This window comes from Chiroxiphia lanceolata, chromosome 21, assembly GCF_009829145.1.
Source record: "Chiroxiphia lanceolata isolate bChiLan1 chromosome 21, bChiLan1.pri, whole genome shotgun sequence".
Lineage (NCBI taxonomy): Eukaryota > Metazoa > Chordata > Aves > Passeriformes > Pipridae > Chiroxiphia > Chiroxiphia lanceolata.
In genome coordinates this window covers 3,006,452-3,015,639 of record NC_045657.1, presented here as the reverse complement: position 1 = coordinate 3,015,639, position 9,188 = coordinate 3,006,452, and the positions used below count along the sequence as shown (strand labels likewise).

The 9,188-nt window shown below is 51.1% G+C and overlaps 1 long non-coding RNA gene across 1 annotated transcript; it reads right to left on the bottom strand.

Moving 5' to 3' along the window:
* Positions 1-455: 455 nt before the first annotated feature.
* Positions 456-1,828, bottom strand: LOC116797257. Its single transcript, XR_004360601.1, has 3 exons — positions 1,373-1,828; positions 818-886; positions 456-584 (listed from the first exon to the last, which is right to left on the bottom strand). It is a non-coding gene; the product is annotated as an uncharacterized LOC116797257 (long non-coding RNA).
* Positions 1,829-9,188: the final 7,360 nt, after the last annotated feature.

Below are 9,188 nucleotides of genomic sequence, written 5' to 3'. Positions count from 1 at the left end.
TCTTCTTGAAGAAAGAAAGAAAGAAAGAAAGAAAAACACTAATTTGGAGGGGTTTTTTATTAGAAACTCCAGCGTCTCCCACTAAAAAAAAATGTACTGATAAAAGATCCATTTCCTTTTGTTTTTAATCCCTGCCCTGCTCAAGCCCAAACATGTTCCTGCAGACGCTTCGCTGGGGTGATTTAATCAGCTCAGTGAACAGATGTCAAGGCTGAGTGGAAGGAAGATGCGTGGGGAGAGCACAATGCAGCCAAAATATTTCTGTGCTCCAAGTGCAAGGTGAGCTCCTGGGGCTCCAGCATCCTGGTGGGATGATGGCTCTGCCCTGTGTGGCTCCCAGCTTTTCTCTGTGATGCTGCACATCTTTCCATGGAGCAGCAAGCACAGCAAACCTCTCCTGGGAGACCCCTCTGGGTACTGGCAAGTTTCTGGATTGATGAAGTCTTGCTCTCAGCTTCGAAACCCTCTTAGCTTCAGGGCTTCATGGTAGGAGGATGGAGGGATTGCAGGTTTCCCAAAGCACGTTTTGTCCCTGGGGGTTTGGAGATCGTGGTACTGGTGGGACCTGAGTCTCTGCTCACAGCCTGGGAATCACAGGATCTCGAAATGGTTTGGGTTAGAAGGGACCTTTTAGACCACCTCATTCCACCCCCTGCCATGGGCAGGAACACCTTCCACTAGACCAGGTTGCTCAGAGCCTGGCCTAAGATGAGTTGGAAGAGCGTCCTTGCAAGTGTTCCCTAAGCCTTGCAGGCTCGGCAGCTCTGCCCAGCCTGCAGCCCCCTCCCAGCCCAGCTGCAGCTCAGCTCACACTCACCCACAGCTCAGAATGTTTATGGCAAGTTTGCCCTCGGTGGTTGGTCTCCTCACAACCCTCTTCAAGGATCTGCAGTGATCAAAAGAGAGAGGAATTATTCAGAACAGTGTAACAAGGAATAAATAATGCGCCGGCAAGGGAGGATGGGGAGATGGGAAGTGAGAGCAGCAGGAATAATAGCGGTTATCGCCGGGTGAGTAATTTGCCCAAGGGTTTGGATGGCTCTGAGGGAGCCCTGATGACTGGGGACAGCTTTGGGGTGTCCCACACAGGACAGTGGAACAGCTGAGCAGTTTGGGAATATTTCTGGGTGCCTCCCACCACCTGCCCACTCCCAGCCTTCACAAGGATCTACCTGAGAGCACCACGGGCAGGTCTGGGCAGCCTCCAGTTACCCCAGAGCAGTGAGGGACATGGGATGGAGGCCAGTGCTTGTCTCCACAGCCTGCCAGGGGGGGCTGATCCTGCTCTCACACCAGGGCAGCTCCGTCCCCCGGCGCCGCTGGGATTCCATTAACACGCAGGCACAGGCGCTAAATTACTTTTAATAAATACCTAATGAGAAGATGACAGCCACTTCTGGACTCTCAGCAGTCCCCTCGGTTATTCAGCAGCTCAGAAATGCACAGCTCGGCTTCAGTAATTGATAGTCCACTGATGTGGAGCTGAGGGGTAGGAAAGGGCCCCATTAATTACTGCTGGGCAGCGCTCGGCTCCGGCACCAAATGCCACCAGGAGAGTGCTGTGGAATGATGCTGGTAAAATACAGCAGCTCTACACTGCACACCACCAGGGGGTCCTGCCTGCTCCCTCTGGAGATGGGCTGGTGGTCCAGGGGCTCAGCAGGGGACTACAAGTGCACAAGAATTAAAATTCAGGTGTTTCAGGAAAACTGAACCCAAGTGCTGGCTCTGGGTTTTCAGGATTTCTTGGAGGCAGGAGGGTTTGTGGCCAGGCCTGCTCCCCCCAGCCCCAGCCCTGAGCAGTCAGCCCAAAGCTGTTTGCTGCTGCACACCCCTTTCTCCAGGGTGGAAACGAGTCTGAGAGAGCTCTGTGACATCTTCCTGTCCTAGAGCAGGGCAATCCATGTTCTGGAGGGCTTTTTGAGCCCCTGGAATTATGGCCAGCAGCAGGTTGTCAGCATTGCCTTGGGGCTGGAACGTGGGATAGGCATGGTTGCCTCCAAGCTGGCTGCAAGGTTAGGGAAAAAAAAAAGGGATGTTGTCAGAGTGGATCATCCAGTAAAGTGGAAAACAGGCAGAAAGAGGAGAGCTGCTCTACAAATCCCCAGGAGGCTGAGCCCCACATGCATGTTCTGCTCCCCTGCCCATTGCCACACTTCAGCCATGCAAAAGAACAGGCTAAATTCCATCTACAGCAAAGGAGGAACAGAGATGGCACCCAAGTCTGTAAAGAGTTATAGAGCAAACGACCAAAAAGTCATTGTAAATCCAATCACATTAAACCCTACACTTCAGAAATGTTCCAGTGTCTCCCTAAAGCCATCCCCTGCTGAGGTAATGAATCTCAGGGTAATTTGCACAGCACCTGTCAATGAGACAATTTTCACCTTTCAATGAGGTTTTTAGGATGTCTCAATCAATGGGATTTTCTGAGGGCGAAGGGAGATGGAGGGTTTATGGGAATGCCTCAGGTGAACGATGGACTCCTGGAAAAGTCAGCATAAGCCTGGGCTGTGATAGATGTGGCCTGTCTCCCTGAGAAAAGCCTTCTTCCCTCTGCCACCAAGAAAGGCTGCTCTTGTATTTTGGTGAGGAGAAAAAAAAAAAAAAAGGCAAATTTTGCAATAAAAAAATGGTGTTGCAGGAGAGGGAGTTGGGAAGGCAACAGTAGGTCTGGAGAAGTGAGGTCTCATATTGTCCCCTGACCCCTCAGAGAAGCTGACTGGGGGTCTCCTGTGTCCCCAACACCCCCTGCTCTCTGTGTGTGCTCCCCACCCGCCTCCTCCCGAGGGAGGATCTGCCCAAACAACCAGCAGATGCCTTGGCAGAACAGCCTGTGTTTGAAGATGGGAAAGCACAGAGGAGCAGAGATTAAAGGAAAGTAAACAGTTCCCTCTGCACGCCCGGGGCTGCCTCTGCCAAGGCACTGCCTCCGGTGCCACCGAGCCCCCCAGGGCTTTGCCAGGAGCATCCCCCCGAGGGCACGGGCTGGGGCTCTGCAGAAACCACCTCCTCCAGGTCTCACCTGGGCTCAGACACTCGGTTCTCCCTTTAAAACCACCCTTAAAGCTTTTTTAGAGAAATTCTCTGGCACAAGCCACCCATTCTGGACCCAGACGAGGTGTCCTGGAAGGATGTTCAACAAGCAATAATCACATGCACACACACAGGTACCCACCAAAGATACAGGAGTTATTAATGCATATGCATAAAAATGGCATTTCATTAGGAGCCTGATAATACCTCAGCCATATGGTGTTATATTTACCATCCACACTCCAAGCACAGTCTCTGTCAGCTCCCAGAGCTCCCAGCTAAAAAGAGGGTGGAGGTGATAATGGATTTTCAAAGAGACAATTATTTGCTGGCTCTGTCGCTCCTGTGGATCAATGGCAGATGTTTCTGCTGCATCCTGACCCATTTTTGATCCTGAAAACGAGCCTGTGTCTGGGCTGCCTGGCCTGTACAGAGCTGGGAATTGTCCCTATCCCTATTTGCAGCTTTGGAAGTGACAGAAGCCACTTACTAATCCTGGGGACAGCGGGATTTTGGTGGCCCTGTGGAGCTGGTCCAAATAGATGGGGTCCTTGGGGAGGTGGTCAGAGGGAGTTCTGGCTCCCTCCAGTAATGGGGTTTGTGGAAAACCCCATCCCAGCCCTCCTGCAATGGGAAACACTCCGAGCCTGCTCCGAGCTGGCAGGTCTGTGGCTTGACCTGATGTAGAGGAAACGCATCAGTTCACTTTACTGATTGTAACTAATCCAGGCCTATTTCACATCTGAGAGAGTCTTTCCTGGCTCCACTGCGGATCAACCTTTAAATAAGGGCTCTGGCTGCCTGTAAATCTCTGATTAGAGCTGTGGCAGGGGAGCTGTGCTGCTCCAGGGACATCTGTGTGACGGGTACGGATCCACACATGTGCACACACACCCCAGGGGCAGGGAAAGGGCTCGATCCTTCCCATGGGAAGGGCTGAAGGAGCAGGTGAGGAGCTGCAGAGACCTCCCCGTGCTCCAGCCACAGCACCTTGTGACAGATCAGTGACTCCCAGACATCCCCCAGCACCTGCAGCCCCGTGGGGGTTCAGTCTCACCATCACCCCCAGCCCCTTGCAGGAAGCCTTGTCTGGGTGAGTGATTTTGAAGCATCATACTGCAGAGCCGGGGAGATTATGAGAGTTTAGATGAGCAGATGCCTCCCTAGATCAGCTTCTTGCTAAATTAGCATTAGCTTTTTACAGCACCAGCAAGCTGTCGCCTGCTCAGGAGCCCCGTTCCCAGAGCACACCCTTCTGCTGGGTGTTAAAAATGACTTTGCAGTGCACTAAATGCCCTGCACCAGCCACAGGAACAAATATTTCAGGTTTCTGAGACCCCAGAGGTGGTCTGGTTGGCTGTGGAGAGCAAAATGCTTCCCAGTGGTGCTGCCAACCCTCTCGGGTGATGCTCAGCAAGGCAGAGGCTGGGCATGGGGTGGATTCCAGCAGCCCTCCTCCAACAGCAAGTCTGGGAGATATCACCCCATTTTTAGGGAATAATGGGAGGTGCAGAGCTCAATGCCTTTTGAGAGCCCCCAGCAAAGCATGTCCAGGGGTGCAATGGACCCCTCTGGCAGCCGGAGACAGGGATAAGTTTTAAGTCCTCGCTTTTACCAGAAGTCTGTGCAGGATTAATGTTCTCTGTGCCCAGAAAGGTGGCATTAGTGGGGAGCTGACAGCCCTCACACCTCTGTGAGCTGCCCATGCTGCCATCCAAGGACTCTGCACCCAAAAAGTCCCTCGACAGCTATAAAAGGGGCATCTTAGTCCCAGCACTGCAGGGTGAGGGCAGGGAGGCTCCAGCTGCCCTACAAAGTGCAGAGCCCTGGGACACAGCCCTGAGACCCCCCTGGGGACTGACAGGTCCTAGGGGTGCCTTTCCAAGGCACCACTTTGGGTGCTGCATCCCTGCATCCCCACACACCCCCACATCTGCCTCTGCTCCCTGCAAACACCAGGCCCCCACCCCACGCTGCTACTGGGGCTGATTTGATTTCTAGTCCTGAGAAGCACTTGTCTTGTATGGGCTGGTGAATAATTTATAATTTGCTTATGAGCAAAGGCAATGGGGAGTGTAGAGAAGGGGAGGGAGAATAAATATATATTTATAAAAAAATGGAAAAAGCTAAAAAAAAAATAATTCATAATAATGCCCAAACCGATCCTGTAAACTGTTCCTTTGATCTAATCCAGAATAAATTATACATAATGGAGCTGGTTGGGTTTGCTTGCCGACAGCATGAATAAAAAAATGGGAAGCAAGAAAGCAAGCCAAATCATTTGGGCTAATAACAGTGTGCTGGGTGTATATGCTTCATCTGGTATTATTTTGCAGCAGCAAGCACAGATTTTCCTGGGAAAGAAACCCATTTTTCAGCTGGGGATGTGCTGTGCAGGCAGGGAGCTGGTGGTAATGTTCCACGATGGCTGGAGCACCCAAGGAGGATGGGTTTTTTCTCATGCAAGGCCCCAGTATCTTCTACCAAGGGATCTGGAGCTCACTGGAGCTCAACACTTAGCTGCAAGCCACAGGGCAGATGCATTTACCACAATTCTGAAATGAGGGTGATCCAACAAAACCCAAATTTTTTGATCCACAAAGCAGATCCACAGGACATTTTTGAGAACTCCAGATTATTTTCCCAATGCCTTCGCCCTCCCTCCTCTTCTTCCTCTCTCCTCCATCCATCCTCCTCTCTTACCCTGAGATGAGCTCAGCTGGTTAGAGCACGGTGCTAATTACAACTAAAGTTGTGGGTTTGATCCCTGAAGAGTTGGACTTGATGATCCTTATGAGTGCCTTCCAACTCGGAATATTCTGTGATTGTGGTTCTCCTATGGAAATAAAGTATTGAATGAGGACTCATTCAGGACTCATCAGGACTATCTTTCCTGAAGAGCTTGCTCCAGGATGCAGATTCATTGAGAAACATAGTCCATAAAGAATTCCCACCCAGCTCAGGAGCCAATTCCCACTCAAAGGCTAATGGAAAATCACTACCTTTCACAAGTCCGGCCACACAACTGCACTGACTTTCTCAGGATGAGAAAGGTATTGACCAAATAGCCAATACTCCAAAAATAAAAATAAATAAATATTCCCCCGGGGATGGCTTCAGCATGCAATTAAAAATCCCAGCAAAACTCCCAGCCCTATCAAACCTGCAATTACAGAGGCAGGGAATGAGCCAGGTGCTGCTGTGACACAGCCAGGTCAGCTGCTGACCAAAAATGCCTCCTCAAATTTACTGTTTTGTCATGAAATCAGAGAGAGAGACACACAGAGAGAGAGAGAAATCACCAGGGGCAAATGGGAATCAGTTTGGGAAGACTAAAAGGTCCCTGAAGGTCTACACTTGGTCAGCTAAGGAGAGCTGCAGCCTCTCCCAGTGATGCTGAAGCCATTGCTGCCCCAACAGAGCAAGAGCCTTTGGAAAAAATGAGCCCCTTTTCTTTCTTTTTTTTTTTTTTTATCTAGGAAAAGCCACAGTTTTTACTCTGAATCGCTGTTTTGGGAGCAGGGAGAGCTCCATTACAACCAGTCCCCTGCTCTGGATGACCACACTGGTGAGGGGATGAGCCCCCAGTTCACTCCCCGCACTGGGAGCTCCCCGAAAGCTCCCCACGAGCTCCTCACCGCTGATCACCACTCAGAAAATTCACACTCACAACAAAACCAAGGGTGAATTTAATGTCTGGCAGTGTGAAATTACGCTGCACATCAACACTCCATCACATCTGCACAAAGGGAACGCGCTGCTTCACAGCTCGTTCAGCTGTGACCCTCTTTTTCACCGTTTGAAACGTCTGTTTGTTTATTTGTTCACAGTTCTTTCAAAATCCACCTTGAGGGAATTCACTTTCCTCCTCCCATCCCAGCTCAAGCTTCGATGCTGCAGCTCTGGAATCAGAGTGTGAGAGGAAAAATGGAAGCAAGAGTCACTCTCTTCATCCCTGGCTCCGGAGCATCTGGAGGGCAGGAATGCTCACGCTGCCCTGGAGATGTGCTGAACATCTCCCAGCTTCTCCCTAAAGGTGCTCAGCCATGCAGGAGGGCAAGAAGCATTTGGAATGAAGCTTAGTTCTCCTCTATAACTTATTCAGTCGTGGAGCCAAAGGGTTCAAAGCTTTTCTCATCGTTTTATAGGTGAACCACCAGGCTGTGAGGTGGGTTAGGAGCTCAGGACTTATGGAAGGGGAGCTATGTAGGACAATGAGTAGGAATAATGCAGGTGTAATGGCTTTAAACTGGCAGAGGGCAGGTTTGGATTGGATATTAGGAAGAAATTGTTCACTATAAGGGTGGTGAGGCCCCGACACAGGTTGCCCGGAGAAGCTGTGGCTGCTCCATCCCTGGAAGTTTGGATGGGGCTTGGGTCAACCTGGTCATGGCAGGGGTGGAACAAGATGCTCTTTAAGGTCCCTTCCAACCCAAGACATTCCATGATTCTACAATTCTGTAACAAGCTTTGGCTCATCATCATCTTATTTTGGGAGGGCATCCACCAACTTCCTGGTGGTCCCAGACAGGACCAGGTCAAAGCAGTGCCCAAAGCCTTCACAGGTATCACCCCTGCAGGGCTGATCTGTGCTCCAGCACGATGCAACTGTTTGTTTGCCAAACTAAACCACTGTGTTGAGCCTTGGACCCACCCTGGGCATTTCCATTCCCTTGGGGTTCAGGGGTCTTGCTTGTAAGCGAGAGACGTGTCACTAATTGGTTGCTGTGAGCTGTTCAGAGGAAATATCAGCTCTGAAGGTGGGCTGGGGGGAACAAGGTCCCTGTGACCATGTGGAGGTGTGGAACAGGACAAGCAAAGCTTCAGCACCTCGGAGATCAATCACAATTATAAAACCAGCTTGAAGGAGACGACTGTTCGCCAAGGTCACCTAAGGGCTCCCTTATTAGAGAAGTCTATTAGTGAAGAGGCCAATAATATATGTTAGGCTGCCACACAGCCTAATTATAAACATCACAGGATGGCACAGGCTCATCTACTCCCTGCTGGTGCCTCGCTTTGCTCCAGACACCAGCTCCTTACTGGAGGTGACACATTTTCTTGGAGAAGGTGCAGATATTTCTGCAGTATCCATGGGTACAGTTTGTGTCTGTGTTTGCCCCACTGTGATCCCATAGGTTCAACATGAACCTTCTGCCAATGCATCAGTATCTGTCTGTGCTGGGGCTCAGGGCTTGGCTGAGGTCAGGCTGGAGCTGGAGTTGACCACCAGCGCTGCCCAGGCCAAGGTCAGAGCAAGGGGAGGCAGAAAAATTGGAGCTGCATTTTCAGGGACTTGTTTTGGACCTCTGTTTGCACTGAGGGGTGGTGTAGGGTGTCGTGGTTTACATCAGATGTTGGTGTCATTTGTAAGTTAATCAGCAGGAGATTGGCTTCCTAAGTACAGAGGAACCACTGGCCCTGAAGTGCATCCAGCCTGGAAATGCAGGAGACATCAAGAGCTTTGGATGTGTTTTCCCACAGGGAAGCTCCAGGGTGAAGCTGAGCTGGTCACAGAGATTAGTCCAGTGCACGTTTCCCCTCTGTCCTCAGGGTGGAAAAGCAAGGGGTATAAATGATTTCTACGCTGAATTTTTGCCTTATCATGACCCGGATTTGCACTGTGTGCCTGGCAGGGGCTCAGCAGGGCTGTCTGCTGCTCTGCTCCACATGGGAATGCTGGCCATGGGAGCCATGCCCCAGGTTCCTGAGGACAAGGCATTGCATAACTCCCAGCCCAGCAGATGCTGGATCAGCTCCACAGCTGGTATAAATCAAAAGAGATCCATCGAGGTCAATCCTGGCCAATTGCATCCACTTAATCTCCTCTCGGGAAGCACCACTTAATCGATGTGCAGAGCTCGCAGGGAACCTTCTCCAGGCATCCTCCATCCTCAGTGCCCACTCAAAACCTCTTCCCAAAAGGACCAGAATAGAAACACCTTCAGCAGTGTCTCCTTTCTGAGTGCCTGTGCTGGTGGAGAGCCAAGAAGCAGCTGAGTTCTGCTGGGATCCAGGATGGCACCCGGGCACCCAGCGCTGCTGGACAAGGCTGGTCCAGCAGGAAACGTAACCAGCTGCCCCAGAAACCATCAGCATATTCCAGAGGGACACGGGTAAATCCTGCTGAGCACCTGTACCCACTCACATCC